The sequence below is a fragment of the Callospermophilus lateralis genome, chromosome 4, assembly GCF_048772815.1.
Source record: "Callospermophilus lateralis isolate mCalLat2 chromosome 4, mCalLat2.hap1, whole genome shotgun sequence".
Classification (NCBI taxonomy): Eukaryota; Metazoa; Chordata; class Mammalia; order Rodentia; family Sciuridae; genus Callospermophilus; species Callospermophilus lateralis.
Window position 1 is genome coordinate 45,142,007 of NC_135308.1, and position 21,507 is coordinate 45,163,513.

A 21,507-nucleotide genomic window follows, 5' to 3' on the forward strand; every position below is an offset into this window, starting at 1 on the left:
TGACCTGGAGAGGCGGCAGACTAAAGGTGTTAATAAGGTAAAGAGCCCCAAAGCAGCCCAGCCCCCTCCTGGCAAGAGCATTTCCAGGCCAGTTCTGTGTGCCAAGCTCAAAGCACCAACACTGCACTATCTTATGACTAATGGGACCCAGTAAAAACGGGTGATTAACTTAATGGATGGCCACAATGCCTACAGGAAATCAGATACTGCATGCCCCGGATATAGTCTCTCTCCAACTAGATCATTAACTCCCCAAGAGCAGAGCTGGACTTCTACTTCCATTCCTTCCTTCCCTGCCCGTGGTCCACCCTGCCTCCCTCTGTTCACAGGGTGCTCTGTCTTCAGTCTTTAATAAACAGCTCTGGCTGATGATGGCAGTTTTCGCCTGAACTGCCCTCATTGAACCTAGAAAGTAAATAAACCAGACCAGGGATACACAAGGTGTGCCCACAGGGGAGAGACATGACTGAAAGTCACACTTCAGCTTGACGGTAGTCATTGCTTCTACCGCTCACGTGAAACTCTGGAGACCCCAGAGGACAGGCTGACAGACAGGATAAAAAATTGCCTTGCTCAAAATATCATAGTTCCAGACAGGCGTGGTAGCACACGCCTGTAATCCTAGCAGCTCGGGAGGCTGAGGCAGGAGGATCCCAAGTTCAAAGCCAGCCTTACCAACTTAGCGAAGCCCTAAGCAACTCAGCGAGATCCTGTCTCTAAATAAAATATAAAAAAGGGCTGGGGATGTGGCTCAGGGGTTAAAGACCTCTGGGTTCAATCCCCAGTACCGGCCCCCTGCCAAAAAACTTATATTTTAAGCACCTATTAGCTGTGCTCAAAGCACATGCTCCATGCACCAGCACTCCATGAACTTAAGAGCTTTAAGTGGACATATCATTCAATCCATACAAGATCCTGGGGAAGGTTTGTCCTCAGTTTATAAATGGGGAAGCTAATGCTCAGGGAGGTTATGTGATATACCCAGTATCAGGAGATAACAAGTGGCAGACTGGGAACAATAAATTTGGGTCCCATCTCTTGGGCCCCAACCTTTGGCCACCAGCCTCTAGAATCTTCCCCAACCAGGGACTGCTTGTCCATGTCAGAACGTATTTTTCCAGGAGGAGTAACCTAAAAATCACTATTTGAAAATAAATAACTAAAGCTTTCACATATTTATGCTTCCAGGAAAGGCATTAATTTCTGGATTGGAACATTTTTATATGGCTTTGCACACTATTCAGTACCAGAAACTGCTGGAAACACCAAATCACCACTAAAGTTCATTTGGCATCATTAGCTTGTCTCATGGGGTCAGAACTACACTCTGACAGTTAGGAAAAGATCCCCAAATATAAAAGCACAGTGACAAATGTAAACATTAAATGCCATCAAAATAATAAGATGAACTCAAGCCAGCAGCATGTTAGAGCTAGACGGAAACCTGGAAGGCCTCCAGTCCAAACACCACTTGGTAAGTGGGAGCTCTCTGAGTTCTAACAGATCTGCCCCACGTCCCATGAGAGCTGTGCATCTTTAACCCCCCGCCCCACACACATACATATCCAGTGCCAGGACCACACGAGAGGGCGTTTGGAGCACCCTGGCTGGACTGCCCTCACTGTCGCCTCTTCTGACAGTTTCGAGTTCTACTTTCGGTCCTAAGATCATCCCCGAAGCCTGAATAGCCTGGGCTCCTCTGGTTTCCCCTCAAAACCCTGCAGGTCAGAATTTCACACAGGCCTCAACTTCATCTGCTGTTGGCTCCCTGGGTTCCCTGGATTACACTACAGATGCCAAGTCCCTGTCCCCAGCACCCCACCTGGGCAACAGTCCAATACAGCTGGCTTCTCTGCTGAGCATGTTACAGCTTTTGGTGAGCGGAAGGTGGGTTTGCCAGGAAACTGGAAATAATTTGCAGAAGTCTATTAAGCCTTAGTTACCCATTTCGTTTAAACCAATAGTGTTACTGTCCTTCCTGAAAGAGTCAGGTAACTGGTTTTGTTTGAATCCTATTCCTAGCAGTGTGGTCAGTAGTGGTGTTTGGTTTGGATGGGATTTGTACCCCAAGGGTTCATGTATTGGAGACCTGATATTTCATGTGGAGGTGCTCAGAGGTGGTAGGACCTTTAAAGAGGTAGGGCCTTGAGGGAGATCCTCAGGTCAACTGCACATATGTCCTCAGAAGAGATTGAGGGACTCCTCTTTCTCTTGGCTTCCTCTTTTTTGCTATAATTTCTCTTCCCATAAGGGCTTCCCATCATTTGCCATCTGCCATGAGGTGATGCAGCCAAAGGAATTCCTTGCCAGAGACTGCAGCATGCTATTTGGACTTTTAGCCTCCAAAAATGAGAGCTAAATAACCCTTTTTTTTTTCATTATAAAGTTAGTCTGCTTCAGGTACTTTGTTATAGTAATGAAAAGAGGACTAATACACATGAAAACAGAGCATGAAGGTAGAAGGCAGAGAAGTTTCACACATGAAAATATTCACTTGATGCCAATGAATATTGAGCAATAAGTGGAATAGTTCATAATATATTTTTAATATTTTATTAGTTGAAGAATTTTAAAATTTTATTTATTTATTGGTATGTAGTACTGAGAATCGAACCCCGTGCCTCACATATGCTAGGCAAGCGCTCTACCACTGAGCCACAATCCCAGCCCCAACAGATCATCATTTCAAGTGCACTTACATTCTCCAACATATTGCTATGTGTATGTATGAAAGTCACAAAAATCCCACTATCATGTATAATTATAATATACTAATAAAATTAATATAAAGTAAAAAGGAGAAAAATAAACATGAGTTCCTAGATTGAGAACTTAAGAACAACAATTTTTTCTTCTCAAACCTGTCTCCAAAATGTGAAGAGTGGTTCACAATGCGTAAATCATCAAGTAAAATTGCAAAGCTAATCATCCTCAAATTTAACACAAACTTGATCTTCAAAATAAAGTACATTCTTGAGCTGAGCAACGAATGAGACTTTCCTGTGTGGGGGGGGGACTGTAGAGGATGCAGGGAAATACAGACGTAAGGCATGGGTTCTGACAGGAAGGACCTCAGGGTCTGCAGAGAAGATGTCCATGTGAAGACCTCAATCCTGCGTGACGAGTGCCCCAAGGACATTCATGTGAGATGCCACAGGAGTGAGGGGAAGGTGAGGTCCGTGCTGATTTGCAGGATTGTGAAAGAGCTCGACAAATGGGGGATATTTAGCCAAAAGACCCCCTGCTATGACTTGGATGAATATGCGGAAAGGTCCACATGTACAGGCTTGGTCCCTGGGGTGGGGGTTTGGGGGATGCTGTGGACCTTTAAGAGGTGGGGCCGGTTGGAGAGGTCATCAAAAGCACACAATGGGATTGTGGCACGCCAGTCTTTTTCTCTATTTTTCCTGCCTTGAGATGTGAACACTGGCTCCATCATGTGCTCTTGCAGTGGCATGCTGCCCTTGCCAGAGGCTCAGACCCGTGGGCTGCCTGACCTTGGACTTGAACCTCAAGATAAATGACCCCAAATAAATGGGGTCACGACCCCAGATAAATCTCTCTATACTTCTCTTCTCTCTAGTAGCCTGTCAGGTAGTAATGCAAAGCTGTCTAATAAAACCAGTAAAATCCATTACCAATATGGAGAAAAGAATGTGTGCAGGGTTGGGGATGTGGCTCAAGCGGTAGCGCGCTCGCCTGGCGTGCGTGGGGCCCGGGTTCGATCCTCAGCACCACATACAAACAAAGATGCTGTGTCCGCCAAAAACTAAAAATAAATATTAAAATTCTCTCTCTCTCTTAAAAATATTTAAAAAAAAAAGAATGTGTGCAGATGGGATAAACATCTGAATTAACCCAGAGAGAAAAAAATGAAGTCCACAGTAGCTTGATGTCATGTATGTATCATCTCAAACCTCATGACAACACTGTAAGTTAGGAACAGTTATTATCATCATTATAGAGGAGAGGGACCCAGAGCTCAGAATGGATAAGGAAATGCTAATCGTAACAGAAGGAAGGAACAGTACCAGAATCTGGACCCAGGACTGTCTGATACAGCTCTTAACCACCACATCACAGTGTCCTGTGACAAGATAAAGATATAGAGATAATTAAATGAGATAACCCATGAAAAATACCGAACACTATCATCCAGCATTTGATGAGTTCTTGACACTATTATTATAGTGATAAGAAGATTATGCAAGAGCTTACTCTTCCAAATATAAAAAAGAATTCTACAAGCATATAAAAGCAATATACCAGGATCAGACCATAAATTATCAATATGCAAAACATGACCTCACTAGATATTTGAAAAATTCAAATTAAAAAAATTAGATTTTTTTACATTATCCATCATCCTAACAAAAGTAAACAAAAAAGATAAATCCCCAAATTGGCAGGAGCTGTAAAAAGAAAAATTATACTTATGAGAGCATGTTAACAATAAATTAAGAAAAAAATATACATTTGATTGGGCATATTTCCATTTTCAGGAACCTGCTTAAAGGAAGTAGGTTTTTCTGACAAAAAATTATACAGTGATTGCTCACAGCATCACTGGGGTCCCCCCCACACACTGTTTATTATATGGAGAAAACTTGGTAACTTCTCAAATGTCCCCAAAACAGGGAAATGGCTAAAAATAATCACACATTAACAAGATAGAATACTATGTAATCATTAAATACGAGACGGGCATTTCCATATAAATTTGAAAACACATTCTAATTAGAATTTAGAATGAAATAGATCATTCAAGGGTAAACAGTCCTGAGGTTATTTACTTGATTTTTATGTTAGAGTCAACAATAAAAGACTACAAAGTACATTTCATATTGAGGGAGATGCCAGTGATAAATGCTGATCTTTCTCCTTTGTTGGAGATTTTCTGTCCCTGTGCAGTTTCCAATGCAATCAGTGTTTTTGAAGATGCATAATTGTGGTCTACTGAGCAGCACACTGGCATCCAGAGAGACCACTACACAGTCTCCTGTGCCCATTAAAGTTATGAAAAAGTGCTTTATTACTCTGGCTCAAGACTTCTGCCATTAGAAGGCTAGCCAATTCTTATCAACTACTTTTTCCTCTGTGCAACAAGGGAACACCAGATTTTATTACCATTTTTTTAATTGATAGAAATAAGTGAAATGAGCCTCTTTTTTGCTTATTATAGGAATTCTCAAATGTTAGACACATTATGCAAAATACTAAAAACTTATTTTAATGACAACCCAAACCAAAATACTGAATGTTGAAATCTTTTCAGTGTAAATCAAAAAGCCCCCTGGAGTACTTGCCTAGGAGGTATAAGGACCTAGGTTCAATCCCCAATATAGGAGAAAAAATAAAAAAAGAATTCATAGCCCAGTTGAATCAAATATATGATATATAATATGTCAAGATCATTGTAATGTTTTGAGCAACCAATAAAAAAAAAAAAAAGAAGCCACTTGCTGATTTGGGATAAAGACCCAAGGTATAAACCTCTAAAAACAACAAAAGTTGCCTAGGAATTTTGGGGAAACATAATCATTCAGTCCATAGCAAGGAGAAGCTGAATGAAAGAACAAATGTATGGATCAGTCTAGGTCTAGCCAGGAGACAGAAACACAAAGTAAGGCTTAACATAAACCATCATTTGCTGGTTGCAGGGTATTAACTTTCAAGAGGGAACAGAAGAGAACTCTAAAAAACACCCTAAGGCTACATAAGAATATCTAAGGAAGAAAATTTGGGAGTGGGGGAGACCCCCCTCTTGCCAAAGGCTGAGATTTGGACCTTGTTAGACTGGGTTTGATACAGCCCCTCTTTCCCTCTGTAGGTGAATTTTCTTGGGTTTCCCTAGGCCAGACTAAGCCACAGTCAGTTGACCGAAGCCAGGAAGCTTGGCACCCAGACTGTCCTCTAGGGCTAAGAAATTCAACTGCCTGTTGGGATTGGGGAAGGAGGTTGAGAGGAGGGCATGCTGCCGAATTCACTGAGAACCCTGATGGGGCACCAGCTAGAGTCCCTTAAGAGCTAAACCCCTCAGGAAGCCACTGAATTCATGAGGGAGACAGGTAGATAGACCCCCTGGAAAAGGCCACTGAACTGGCCAGGAAATTGGCTGGGATGGCCATTCATCCATAGGATTTTTCCTGCTGGGCCACTGGTAAGTCGGCTGGGGTGGCCACAGATGTTTCCCAGCACTGGGCCATCTCTACTCTCAGGAGGTACACTCTGCAGGGAGGCTGTACTCTTTGTGAGCACAGGATTTGTTTTTGTCTCAGTCAGTTCCTCTTAAAAATTAGTCAAACTGATAGGGCCAGTTGATAACTAGACATGTCCTGAGGCATAAATTCCAAAGGCAGCTGCAAAAATGTAAACCATTGAAAAGTGTGAGCCTCTCCTAGACCAGGGTTTTCATTTTAACCATACATCCTTGTGATTCTTCAAATGTAAGACATACTCTGAGTTCTAGGCAATTTCACAATGTAAGAAATTGTCATCTCTAGCCATTGGTTGAATTCTGAAGTTCAGTTTTGATTATGAATAATGAGGGTGTTTGGTTTTTTTTAAAGTAAAATAAAAAATGTACCAGAAATGCCTTCCTGTGCCTTGAAGCTTCAGGGATGATTTGTAAAGTCTTATTAGTAAGAGAGTATAATCTACAGACCAAGCAGAATGAGGCCAGTTGAGGGCTTTTGGAGATGCCCTTCATCTAAGGGTGCATTTCTACCTACCTTCTAGAGAGGTTTCATGGCCTGGTCATCAGGCAGCACTAAACAAACTGATTTTAACACTTCAATTTCTTCCTAGCCTCCTCCAAAGTGTTGACAGAGGTGACAGTTACAGGCAGAAGGAAAAACAAGAATCACAATCGTGGTTACTTCTGTGACTCCCATAATGACCCCACTCTGTGAAATGCTCAGAGTCTCCTGATGAATAATGCAACAGGAGCCAAGCAGGGTCCACACTTGGGGAACAAATGACTGACACGGCTCATCATCTTTTTTTGTGGCAGGTGCCCATCTCCATGGACAAGCTCAGTTTTTCCTGACTGCCCTGACAGTGATGCTTCCTCACTAATCACATCAAGCCTTCTTTCTTCGTATTTATGGGACAGGGAAGGAGAAGGGGTGGATGCAGTACCTCAGATGTGGTAAACTAAGAGCTTCACTTGCTCTCTGGAGTTCTGGCGGGGCAATCCCTCAGGTCTCTTCTAGGTTAACAAGTTGTAAGCTCAGATTGGCTTTCATTTACGGCACTCCCATTTGGGAGAGTGTAGATGACTATAACGACTAACAAGAAAACACTACATGGAGAACATGAAGAAGGGCTAGAGGCGAGGATGAAGACCTGCAGGCCTGCCTAGTACATGCTAAGTGTAAACAGAGTATTCATGGTTGAGAGCAAAACATTTTATCATGAGGGTGGGCCTACCTCTGAAGCACAGGGTAATGTGTCCCCAACTCCAATTGCCTAAATGAAAAAAGGAGTAAGACAATAGTGCAGTTGATACAGTCCCCCATCCATTGAGCCACACCCCAGCCCACTAATCTCCTCTGAGAAGCAGCGGTGGAGCATGGGGGTGGCACCTGCCATGATGGTGGGCCTGAGGTGCATTGAGGGATTACAGGACAGCAGGGAGAAAGTGGATGTGGGAAAGACCTGAATAGGAGTTCAGACGCAAGGGTTAACCAATAGCATTCATATTTTTCTAAAACCTGATTAGCATAGATTTTAACCAATAGCCCTTAGTACTTTTCCAAACCCTGATTGGCATAAATTTGGACCAATAGCACTGACTCAAGGGCTATACAAACCCCTAGACTAGCACACTCAAGCAGCAAAGCCTACTGGGTCCCCTCTCATACGGAAGGAGCTCTGTTCCTATTTACACTTGAATAATCCTATTTTTACATTCGACCTTGTTTGTAGATTTCATTCTTTGAATTCACAAGACGAGAACCCAGAAAAAAGAAATTGGCAATGAGCTGCTGGGGTCTACTGAAACACTGAAAGGCACAGCCTGCAATTAAGAGTTGCAGTACGTTTCTAGAGTGCAGAGGCCTGCAGCTTACCCAACCTGCCAGCAGAAGCAGAGAACTCTGTTTTCACAGTAGTCCTAGTTTGGAGGTAGGGTGGATTTGCCAATGTCTTTGCATTGCGACTTAACAATTTCTGAAACTCTACCCTGTGAACAGGAAGATCAATTACTGAATGCCTCTCAGTCATTTCAAAAACGTTGCCTAGACAATAGAAATGACCCTATTACTTAGAATACCCCAAACAAATTTTCTCTTATAGTGAAAAAAAGTAGAAAATCTATTTTCCTTTTTTTGGTACCAGGGATTGAACTTAAAGGCACTCGACCACTGAGCCACATCCCCAGCCCTATTTTATATTTCATTTAGAGACAGGGTCTCTCTGAGTTACTTGGCGCCTCACTTTTGCTGAGGCTGGTTTGGAATTTATGATCCTCCTGCCTCAGCCTCCAGAGCCGCTGGGATTACAGGCATGTGCCACCATGTCCAGCTTATTTTCCATTTTTGATGAAGATTAAAAAAATAAAACCATTCATAATTCTACCACCATTATTAACATGTTATTATTATCCATGACCTTGCTGCATCTGTCCCCAGTTATAATGTGAATGCTTTAAGTAAATATTATGATAATATAAACTTTTTGAGAAAATATTCTTTAAGATCTAAAGAGGGAGAAAAAAAGTTGTGGCCTTGGACCACAGCATCTCTTCCAAACCATTTGGCAAAAGGTCAACCAAGGAAAACCCAAAGGAAAAGACTGCTAACAAAATTCCTTTTTCAAATCCTCACTTGAATTTAGCTCCTTTTCTCCCATCAGAAGCTCAACCTCCCTTTCATAAATCTCTTGGTTTTTGTTTTGTTCTGTGTTGTTGTTTTTTTAATTTTTTTATTTTTGGTGATTGTTGGTCTTCTATTCACACATCCCCAATCCTCAGTAGCATTCTTCCCTACACCTTCCTGAGCTTGGCTGTTTGAAATCTCCTCTCCTCCAGCGCTCCTGTTTCTAGTACCTGCAGTACAATGACAGCCCATCTCATCTGCCTCTGGGCTGCTCCTCCTCCTAGAAGCTTACCAGCTGTGATGCCTCATCTCAGCATCTCCAGAGTTCCTGGGTTGAGGCTCAGGTAGAGATTTCTGGAGGATTCCAGAGCATGAGGTGCAAAATAAATATTTCTAGGGGCCAGAATTAACATCCCTGAAGGTCAGGTAAACCTGACTCCCCTGGCCTTAACAGTGTGCAGGAGAAATGACCACAGAGGCTGCAGGAAGATATCACCTACTAGGAAGGGCTTTGCTTTGGGTTCAGAAACAGCAAAAATAGCAAAGTAAAAGATATTTTATATCCAAGTTCCTTAAACTTACTTTTTTTTATCAGGTCAGGATTAGCCCAGATACAATACAGATTGCAATAATTGATAATGTACAAGAATAACCGTTCCTTTCTTTAGATTCTGTAAGAGATTTCACCCCAGGATCTAAAAGGGAGCTACCCTCTATTCTAGAAAGAACGAACCAGGGGAAAACACTTGAAGTTTAAATGAGGGGATTTTGACGAGAACACATTTGCACGGATGGCAAACACACTTCATAAGCTCTCCATCCACAAGAAGTGGCTGGTCCCAAAAGGGTTCAATAAATTCATGCAAGTGAAAGAAACAGTGTAACATAATGTGTGAAGCTAAAGCTTTGGACACTGAAGTTCAGAAGACAAAGAAGGCTTCCACACTGTTCTTTATTAACAACAGCATAAGGTGAACTGCTCTACACACACACACACACACACACACACACACACACACACACCAGAATCACGACTGGAGTTGTGACTGGTCAGCAGCTGACTGTCTCCTGCTGTTCCACAGTGGCCCTACACAGGGTCACATCCTTGAGAAAATGCACAGAAGGATTTAGACTGTCCTCTCCTTGCTGACCCAGGAGGAGACCCGACACAGTTGGACCCAAGCTGAAGCCGCCTGGGGACCGAGGGCCAGAGGGCCACGCCTCTGGCCGCCACCCACCCGTTCCCATGCGCCTCCCCTCAGACACGTGCGCCTGCCACTTGGCTCCATCTTCATGGCTAAGGGTTTATATAAATACAAATCCACCCAAGAAAGGAAAACTATTTCCCTTTTTCCTGCTCTGGATAAAGTTCCAGCAGACTTGGCTGAGGATTAGACAAGCTTCACAGATCAAAGTGTGTTGAGGGGCTGGGGAGCGAGAGAAGCACAGCCCAAACCAACTCAGCCCTCCCCTCTCTCCCATGCAAGTCAGGATCATAAAAACCTGCTCTGCTGCTGCGCTGAAGTGCTTTCAAAAGGTGACTCTTTATTTGGATAGCCTGTCACCTACTTCTTAGTTGGAAAAGGTTCCAGTTCAGAGAGGTTAACGCAGACAGCACAGAAGCATCAGATGAAAACATTCTCCCTCCAACACTAGAGGAAGCTTTATACCTGAAATTGGAAACAGGGGCCCAAAGGCCTTGTCACAATCAACCTGTTTCTGCAGTACTAAGGGGATCCGGGGAAGTCTTTGGGGGATGATCAGACATCACTCATTTGCTTCTCCTAACAAGGAAGAAGACAGGGATTTCTGCAACTTTCCCTGAGTTAGGGAAGGAAGAAGAGGAGTGAGAGTTGGGGCTGGAAGAGCTAAGGGTTCCCTGAAAGGACCCAGGAGACGGGAGAAAACCCACAGGCTTGAAGTCAGACCCACAAAGTCCTAAGATGAGAAAGAACCTTCTATGGTTGCACGTTCTTCTGCACAGGAATATCTTCCACAAGCATAAATAGGCAGGACAGGGAAGGATCCTAGCTGGAACACCCTTCCTAGGTCCAGTTGTCACTTGCTGAAGATCCAAACTGGAACTCAGGCCAGTTAAACACATGGCATCCATGATGACCTCAAAAGCATTAGATTGCGTGAATCACCGAAACCCAGCATTCCTTGGCCTCACCAACATCTAAAAAACTGTGAACAAGAACAAATTCTTTATCTTTCAGTTACACCCCAATCAGCGAGCAGACGTAATGGGTGTCCAAGCAGAAGCCTAAACACAGACAGACAAAGAAAAGGACGTAATCATGAAAGCATTCAAGCCAGCAAGAGAATGTGGGATGGCCAAAGGGGACTGGCTTCATCAGAGGCCAGGCGGGGCTGTAGAGGAGACATCTCCATCTGTGAGGGCTCTCTGCTTCACAGATGGCACCCTTTTGCTGTGTCCCCACAGGTGGAAGAGGCGAGGGAGCTGGCATCAGGGCACCAATCCCACTCATGAGGGTGGCGCCCCGGAGACTTTGACATCCCCCCTCTGGCTTCATCTCTCACACCTATCACAGTGGATTTCAAACTCCAACATATGAATTTGGGGGTACACCAACATCCAGAACATACCAACCAGTCTCTCTCCCCAAGAAAATGAAATGCCTGACAGATTCCAGGAAGGGCAAATTTTATTTATTCCCTGTCCCCATGAGTTTCATGCTGTGGAATCATGAAATCTCAGAGATCAAATTGGTGGAAAGACAGTAATGCCCTATGGGTATATGTCATTTTGATGAGATCCTTTTTTTCAGTTTCTGTTTATGGTCACTTCATGTGTGCCTCACTGTGATCTTTACAAAAGGAAAGGTGTATACCACTGGATAAAATTCAAGATGAGGCTATACTCAATCCTGTAGGAAGTTCTAATATTATACTAACATCTAAAAATAACTGGCAGGTGACATGATCTACCAATGGCTGTTAAATTTTGGAGGTCAAAGAACTTAAAGATAATTGATGTTTTAATCTTTCAAAGAGTAGCACACTGTTTCCATGTTATTATGCTGCTAAGTACAAACATGGAAAAGCTGATATTTAGGACCAGGTAAGTTGAGGTAAAGATGCCTCACCTATCTCTAAGCAACTAGAGGCACGTAAGCTTGGCTTCTTTTTCCTTCTCTTCCTCTTTCATCTCTGGAAATGACTCTCTGCCCGTAACAAGCTTAAGAGCATCATCACCTTAAGGTAAACTGTGTTAGTTCATCCAACGCTATTTCACCAAACTTCGAGGAGACAAGGCCCGGAGTAATTGGAGTAAGGAGACTGCTCCTTCCAGCACTGAAGCACGTAGTAGTTCAGGGGAAAACTCACCAAATTAGCTCTAAAGATCATCATCTTCTCTCCACCTGGACTGCAAATGATACCATTTTTGAGAAAATGAACAGAAAAATGGAAAAAACTTACTATAATAGTCTCTCTCACTTACAAAGACAATTCTTCCTGGCTTTTATGGAAGAAAAAAAAAAAAGCACTTTACTTCTTCTTGAGCAGAGAAATTATGCCAAATTACATCCACATTCTTTTAAGGAAAGCCCCTTTGATTCAGAAATGATCCGTCTATGAAAGCCATTTGAAATCAAAGGTACAGGCAGTCGCCAATCTACACACACTTGATTTTCCAGAATAGCAGGCCCCATTCCTCTTTGCTGCACTCCGTCTGAGGCCTGCAGCAAGCAATTCCACCTGAGCCAGACCCAGCCTCCTACAGCCCCAAGTGCTGCTACACAGCCTCTCCTGTTTTTCTTCTTGCTGCGACTCTAGAAATCCATTCTCATCTATGCATTCCGCTGTGGCCTGAGAGCATGCCAAGAAATTATGGCCACCAGTATCCTTTTAGAACACTGCTCGTTTTGTGGGCTTTGTGGATGGGCCTGGAAGCCTAACCAGTATTTAGAGCACCACCGCTTTGGGGCTGCGTCTTCTTCTCTAGAGTCAGTGACTAAGAAGGATTTTTGGAACACAGCCCTTTGTGGTTAGAGACAATCCATATAATCCCACAACAAACTTTCTCTTTACACCACACAGACCTCTTAAAAGAAACTTCTTAGGCACAAAGTCACGTGTCACGGGCCAAACGGAGGTGGAACTGGTCGTATACCTAGTCCATTGCTCAATGCATCCTCAAATTTTACATAATGCAAAAGATGCAGAAGTTTCTAATGTCCTGAAAGAAAGAGAGGGGTCAGGAAGGATCAAAAATGTTTGACCAAAAAACTCTGACAAAGTGTGGAAGATGGCTTTGCCACTTCTCTACCCACTGTGTGACATTGGGGGAAATTACCTGGCCCCTCTGAGCCTCATTTTTCTTATCTGTGAATTGTGGATGATACATGCCAAATGTATACCTGATAGGAGCGCTACAAGAATTAAATGATGATATTTGCAATGACCATGTAATCCTATACGTGGTACTTAGTAGCAGCTCACCAAACAAGAGTGAAACATAAAAAGCAAAGTTTGAACCAAAATAACTTCTAGAAAGAGAGGTGTCTAGAAGAGGAGTGACTAGAAAGGACTGGACTCTCCTATTTCCTTCTCTACAGCCCTTTGCTACCATTTGGATCACGTCCCACCGCCCAGGCAGCACTTCAGCACATGGTCTATGAAGAATATTGAGCATACTGATCTGTTTTTTGAAGGAAGCATAAACTTATACCTCCTCTTTGGAGAGAAATGTGGCAATCCCACTTCAATATTTATTCTGTGGGTATACTAATGTCAAAGGCAGGCTTGAGGATTTACTACAGTATTGTACACAAACAATATACTAAAAACAGTTCCAATGCTTACCAACAGAAGACTGGTTAAATAAAACCAGCTCATATAACAGACATGTATGTAGGCAATAAAAAAAGAATCAGAGAGCTCCATGTATACTGATATGCCCTGCATATATTTTTAACTTTAAAAAGGGATACAAAATCATGTTTATATCATGCTACCACTTCTGGGTGGGGGACTCTCCTTACACACACACACACACACACACACACACACACACACACACACATTCTCTCTCCTCTCTTCAAGGATAGACAAGAATCTGGCAACAGCGGCGGCTCCAGGAGGTGAAATAAATGGCTACGGACAGGAGAGATGACATTCTTCTCCCCATCACGCCTTCTGTACCTTCTGCAGTGTGGAACCATTCACACAGACTAGCCATTAAAAACAAATCTTAAAATAATCAACTACCATGTGAATTTAATTATTTTTCCTTTTCCTCCCTAGAACAGCTTTGTTAGGTTTTTTTGAAGTCTTTCTTTCAATTTATTTCTTTAATTATAAAAGTTAACAAGTTCTGGTTTTAAAAGTAAATCAATATTAAGATGCGTAAGGAAAAGGGTATAATCGTTTTTCCTTGTTCCTCCCTTCCTGAGTACCCAGTGTTGGTCTGGTGTACACCCTTCCCGACCTTTCTCCAAAAGCACTTATATATACCAAAAAAAAAAAAAAATTTGTTAATTTCTTGTCTTCCAAGTAGACTCATCCCATAAGCATAACCATACCTTTCTTTCATCTGATAGTATGTTATCTGTTATCAAACCTAGACTGAGAACTGTATTTGTTTTCAATTTCTTTATCCACCTAATCTCCATGTCTTTCTCTTCCTTGCCCCCAACCCCATGTCCCTACAATTGTACACAAATGGACTTGTGCCATACTTTAATTTTTTGAATGGAATTCTGCATGCCTAAACAATCTCAAGTTCCGGGGAGGTGCGTCTACTTGACCCCCCCCACACCCTGTGGTCTTCCCAAGGCTTTCCCACTTCGCTCCAAGGGCTTCCCAGAGTCAGGGAAGGGAAGAAGCCGGTGATTCCCTGAGCAACCTGCAGCTACTGGCTGGACCTTTAAATGCAGGTGGGCTCTGGCCAAGCATGACCTGTGATTTCAGGACAGCGATGTCATGCTGTTTGCATCATGGAATTAAATAATCTTAAAGAAGTCTCTAGATAATCACACATTTGATTAAAACAGAACAGATATGGCAGAGGAAAGCTATGAAGCAAGTAAAGACCTTTAGTTTCACGGTCCTTCCTTCCTCTCCTTTCTTTCAGAGCCAACAGGGAGCAGGGAGCACGTGAGTCTGGGCAGGGATGTAGCTGGGTCTCAGCCACAGCCATGGCCCTGCCTGCCGTGGGTCTGCAGGCCCAGCGGCCACTCCCTGCCTGCCCTTGGGTGTGAGAGGGAGCAGCTGCAGATGGAGACAGAGTGAACTGCTGGGGGATTAGCGGCTTCTGTGCAAAGCACAGGGATGCCTCCAAGGCCCTTGTGGCAGGAGGTCCAAGAGTCTTAATAGGGAGGAGGGAGTGGACACGGAAGGCGGTTTATTACTAAGCCTATTTCCACCCTACATTTCTTGGTTCTTAGATTTCATCATGGCACATTTTTTGTGGACTCCAAGTACTTATCTCAGTTTGTTGGGCCAGGAGACGAGTGTAGAAACAATCACCTCCCTCCCAAATGTGCTTACAAGTCTTAGGTGCATGGAAAGTCTTCACTGCTGCCAGAGATTATGAAAATACAAGTCAATCATCACTGGTTAATTATGCTAGAGCTTCCCAGTGGGGGTGGGGGCGGCCGTGTTTAAACCTTCCTTTGGTGTTTCTAACGGCACTTGACTTATATCAGAAATCCTTCGCCCCCAAGCATGTGAACATATTAGTGGATATATGCAGGTTCCCAATTGAGGTTTTGGTAAAACATCAAGCTGATATCAAGCTTAGACTGAAAGCCTAGGGGCCTAAATGGTAACTTTGGAAACGTGTGAAAGAGACAGTTGGGTTCACGCAGCATTAGGACATTTTGACTTAAAGTAGTCTCCCCTTATCTGCGGTTTCACTTTCTTTGGTTTCAGTTACTGGCGGTTCATTGTGGTCCAGAATTATTAAGTGGAAAATTCCAGAAATAAAAAAAAAAAAATGCAAGTTTTAAACTGCATGCTGTTTTGAGTAGCACAATGAAATCTCTCACTGGCCAGCTTTGATCTGCCAAGGAATGTGAATCATCCCTCGGTCCAGGGAATACATCTGTATATGGGACCTACCCATTAGTGACTTGTGGCTGACCTGGTTATCACATTGACTGTCACAGTACCATGGTGTTTGTGTTCAAGGACAGGTTAACTCAGATACACTGCAGGGCACCGAGGATAAACAGCATGAATAGGGGTTGGCACTGTCTGAGATTTCAGGCATCCACTGGAGGGTCTTGGAATGTACTCCTCACAGATGGGGGGAAATACTGAATTAGGAATTCTCCAGTTCACTTCAGACAAGCCGGAAGTTAGCAGAAGGACCATGCAATGCTATCTTCAGGGGGTGCCTGCTTGTTCTACCACCCCTGGCACTGTGGGACCCTGGCAGTGGCTCTGGTGTCACTGCCGGTCTCCTCATCTCCAGAGCAGGCCTCATGGAGTCAAGCACAAGATAAGCACAAGTATTTGGCACGAACTCCCATGACCCCGGCCCCATAACGAGACTAGGGCTGTCTACACAGCCATAGGAGTTGACTCCCCAGTGTGACTGCGACACACACAACCCAGGGAGAGAAGCTGAAGCAGGCAGGTCAGGCTACTCCCCAGGGAATTTGAAACTGGGGTGAGAGACAGAATTAGTCTGTGGTGGGCGACTGGAGGGAGGCAGGAGGTGTAGTTGGGATCACGTGCGAGCTGTAGAGCAAGTAGCTCTGAGGGTAGAAAGAAATAGAGCAAGTCCTCGGGGAGAGAGGGGTGGCACTGAGATGTGACCATGCTTGAGGCCCAGGGACAGATGGAGGGACAGAGATGGGAGGAGGGAAAGGGATGGGCCAAGTTTAGGAACTGAGATGGACACTGAGGACTCAGATGGGGATGAAGGGGACAAATGACTGAGATGAGTCAGGGGCTGAGGTGGGAACAGGGAACTTGGGAGTCAGGGGGCTGAGACTGAGACACAGGGAACTCACATGGAGACAAAGGGGACCGAGATGGGGAAATCAGATGAAGACAAGGGACCCAAGACGGTAACATGGAGACTTAAGATGGAGATGAACAGGGGACTCAGATGGAGGCAGGATACCGCAATGAGGACAGGCAGAGAAAGGCTGAGAGGCTGAGACGGAGCCAGGGATCTGAGATGGGATGAGCGACCCACAACCAGAATTATAGGACAGAAGGTACCCACGGCCTAGGGGACAGTGGAGACAAATCCTGGGTCTGCGGTGGGACAGGGAGAGAAGCTGGGAGGAAGCACTGAGTCACAGCAACCCTCAGTTCCCAGGCACGCAAGAAAGACCCATGGTTCGTTTCTTATTGTTGAGTTCTGGAGTAGGTCTCTCCCTGCCAGAAGCCTGCTTTCCTCCCTTAAATCAGCTCAAAAGCTCTGACTTGACCACAATAATGAATAAGAATCTTTTATTAAGAGTATGCTTTCCTTGCTGGGCACGGTGGCGCACGCCTGTAATCCCAGCGGCTTGGGAGGCTGAGACAGGAGGATAACAGGTCAAAACCAGCCTCAGCAAAAAGCAAGGCGCTAAACAACTCTGTGAGGTCCCTGTCTCTAAAGAAAATACAAAATAGGGCTGGAGATGTGGCTCAGTGGTTGAGTGCCCCCGAGTTCAAAACCCAGTACCAAAAAAAAAAAAGGGAGAGAGAGAGAGTATGCCTTTCTTTCATTAACTATGTTACTATTTACAAGTTATTATGTGGCCCTAAAAATTACTATTAAACAGCTCTTGAAATCTTGGCTTTAGAATGCATGCCTTTTTCTGTTTCCAAGACTCTTGTCACACGGCACCGTGAGCATTCCCACTGAAGCAGGATGAGCAGGGAGCTGAGCTTTGAGCCTGGGTTCTGACCCTGGGTGTTCCCTGACTTCCCGCAGGGTCCTGGTAAACTATGGGTCCTTGGGGCCTGGATCCTCAGCTGTGAAAGGAAGAGACTGGTTGATCTCTAGGGTTGTTTCAGCTTTAAATAGTCTGTGGCAGCTTAAAATACTGTGCAAATGTATTTTCTACTTAATTTTCTAGGCTTCCCAAGTTAAACGCCTCACAAATTCAGCATGAAGTAGAACAATCTCCTAAATAGGACATACAAACATGTCCTTGGCTCTGCCCAGCCACTCTCCCACCGGTTCCCTAATTCTTCCATTGGCACCCAGCACCGTTTGCCACAAAGTGCCAAATCCAGCCAGAACCAAGAAGATCTGTGAAATTTTTTATGTGTGAAATTTCAATAGATCCATGGCGGCTGTGCTCAGTCTCAGATTTATTTAGCACAGGAGATGGTCAGGGCCAAAAAAAAAAAAAAAAAAAATCTCTCTAGTAAAGCCCATCACAGTGTGGAGGAGATATGCCCATCTCAGTGGGCTTTAAAGAACTTAGCCACGTCGTGCATAATGTATGAGCTGAATGCTCACATAAAAGGCCTGTTACTCTGTTCTTCATCAGGACAAGTTTCCCTAGAATGAAGCAAACAAGGGTAACTCGTACCAAAAGAGGCGAGATTTAATTTTGCACGTAAGTAAAAGTGCTTTTCAGTTCCCACTTAGCAAACAGTACCCTCTAGGAGCCCCCAGGTCCATGCCTTTGAATCAGATCTAAATATTTACATGTGTGCAGCTCTGTTCTGACACCTGGCCAGCGGCCTCTCCCAGCCATACTCTGTGCCTGTTTTTAGGAGAAGTTAGTTAAAAGGCAGGAAAATCCCCTAAGTAAGGCCAACCACCCCTGGGGCTCAGCAGAGAACAGGATTCCTCAAGGTCAATCTGCTCATCTTCAGTTATTCCAACATCTGTTAGACAGGCAAGCCTGGCTCCCTCCCAGTGCACAGAGAGTTCTAGAGTATCATTCACTCCAGCAGGGGAAAGGTGCCCTCCTTCAGACCCAGAGAAGACCCAGTCTCCTTAGAGCCAAGTCTACTGCAATCTCACCCTGTCCTGGAGATTCTGCAACATAAAGAGCTACTCTCAGGAAGGTGAAAGGGCCAGAGAACCATGTTAGCTTGCTAGGCTGCCACTTAAGTGCCACAGACTGGTGGCTTAAAGAACAGACATTTATGGCCTCACAGTTCTGGATGCTGGAAATGCAAGAGAAGGTGTCAGCAGAGCAGGGTTCTTCAGAGGCCTCTCTTTTTGGTTTGAAGAAGGTGTCTTCTCCCAGTATCTTGACCTGTGTGTGTCTGTGTCCCATCTCCTCTTCTCATAAGGAAACTGGTTTTGTTGAATTCAGGCCCACCCTAATCATCTCATTTAACCTTCAATGACCCTATCTCCAAAAACAATCCTATTCTAGGGTCCTGGGAATAAGCCTTCAACATTCGAACTTCCAGAGGACACAATTCAGCCCATAATAAAGTCAATTAAGAACCTGTTCAAAATGCTCTTCTGTTCTTCTTTGGCTCTTAGGAACTAGATAATTAACTGCAGGAGGCTCTGAGCTAGATGGAGTCCGAGATGATGTCTAATGGGACCCCTCAATTGACAGTTGAGGCTGAAGCCCACAGGAGTTCAGGGACCTGGCTCTAAATAATAGGCTGGACAGCTGTACCCAAGGGGTTCTGATAATGGATTGATGTCAATTTCCTACCAACTTCCTTCCTCTAAAGTTAACACATATTCATTGTTTAAAAAACAAACAAACAAAAATCTCTGCAGGAAAGAACAATATAAAATGAAAAATAAGTGTCCCTTTTCCTCTTGACCATGGGATTATTCTGTAGAATAGCTGCTGCTATCGATTTTGGACACCTTCCAAAAGTACTGCACATACACATAAGTGTGTGTAATGTGTGTTTGTGAGCCACACTGCTAGCTACTCATCCAACAATCCCTTGCCTCTTCTATTTTCACGGAACCCTGGGATTTCGTATCACAGAAGTACACAGGCCTAATCAAAATTTTACCTTCAGCAATTCCCTTGAAGGTCTCAGCACCCAGTGTGGGACAGTTCCAGCCAATGAAATCTGAGTACAAGTTGGCTGGGATTTTTGGGAAAATTTTGGCTTTTATGATATAGGAGACTTCATGTTAGAGCTAATATTTTCCTTACTCACATGCCATACATCTTTTTTTTTTTTTAATACACAGGGTATTAGCTTCATTTAACAACCTGCATCTTTCCCAATCAGTATACAGAGGACTGTGCCATTTTAACACTGAACCATATTTTGCCATGTACATACAGGTAGCCATATAACTGCTTCCACTTTTTCCTGTTATAAATGCTATTATAACAGATATCTGTGTAGTAATTTTTAATGTATCTGCTGGAAAACATCCATAGGGTCAGAAGTGGAATTACTGAGCTTAAGGATATGTACCTTTTTAAATTCTCATGGATATTGAAGAATGCCCTTTGAAAACGCTCACCAACTATCTATGCGTCAATTTCCTTGGACTCTTTCCAACAAATGGGAATTCTCAAACTCATCATGGTCAATCTCATAGGCAAAAAGAATGAAGTCTCGTTACTGTTTTCATTTGAATTTTTAAACAGAATGAAGTTTAATATTTTTATGCTCACTTTTAGCAATGAACATTAGTCCAATAACTATCTCATTGTTCATCATTTCCTTTTTGCTGTCTAAGATTTATTTCTGCATAAAGAGGAATTAGCTCTCTGTCATACATGCCACACAAATATTTTTCCCAAGACATTATTTATCATTTGACTCATTTATAAAATGTTTGCCAAACAGGACCTTTAAATTTGCACATGAATTTGTTCTTTTTGGGAAGTCAAGTCTCTTTTTTTATGGCTTCTTTGTTCTGTGACATGCTTCAGGGGGGAGAAAGGTCTTTGGTCTCCACTACAAGATATACTTAAAGTTCACACATAATCTAATAATCTTTGTGATTCCAGTGAGTAAATCTTGAAGCAAGTTGTAATTCATTTTTTGTCTCGAGAATGAGAAAAGAGCCTCCAGATTTCTTTTTCTTTTTTCCCCAGTTGCTATCCAGTCATCCTAAACACCATTCACTGAACACTGAAGAGTGTATCTCCCCCATGGATCAGGAACGCCAGCCACCTTTTCCCATCTGGAGGCCCAGTGTGAAGCAGCCGACGTCTCACAGGACTCTGACGTAGGTCCCCTTTACATGGGCATGTCAGTTAATGATGCTGATGGAAATATACAGGGGAGCTCATAAATCACTTGTTTGGCGTACAACCAAGATAATGAATTAGCAGGCTAAAACCTCAGACGTAAAAATGTCTCTCAAAAGGCTGGAACAATAGGAAATGCAGAACAGGTAACGTCTAATAGGATAGAGTTAGATCTTACCCTTAAATGCAGTGAAATCAAAGGCAACAAATAGAGAATGGGAAATAATAATGTGGGAGGCCAGCACACGTCCAATCTTCTTTGGAATTTGATCAGTAGCTTCATCTTAACAGTTGAGAGCCAAAGTGGTCTCAGACCACCTTAAAAGAAGCAGGTCCACGCTATGTACACGTATGAATATACCACAGTGAGTTTCACCTTTATGTGTATCTATAAAGCACCATTTAAAGAAAAATACAAATAAATAGAAGGAAAACCAGTATAGAGAAGAAGTGGAAGAGGGGGAGGAAGGAGGAGAGGGGAAAGGGGAAGTACAGGGGATTTTAGTGGTGCAAATTATATTCTATGCTTATAAGATTATATCAAAATAAATAATATGTATAAC

The 21,507-nt window shown here is 43.5% G+C and overlaps 1 protein-coding gene across 2 annotated transcripts in view; it reads right to left on the bottom strand.

The window, feature by feature from the left end:
* The window catches only part of Mfhas1 (multifunctional ROCO family signaling regulator 1), a 94,448-nt gene that overhangs the window by 13,686 nt on the left and 59,255 nt on the right, over nt 1-21,507 (bottom strand). The gene's annotated exons all lie outside the window — the stretch shown is intronic.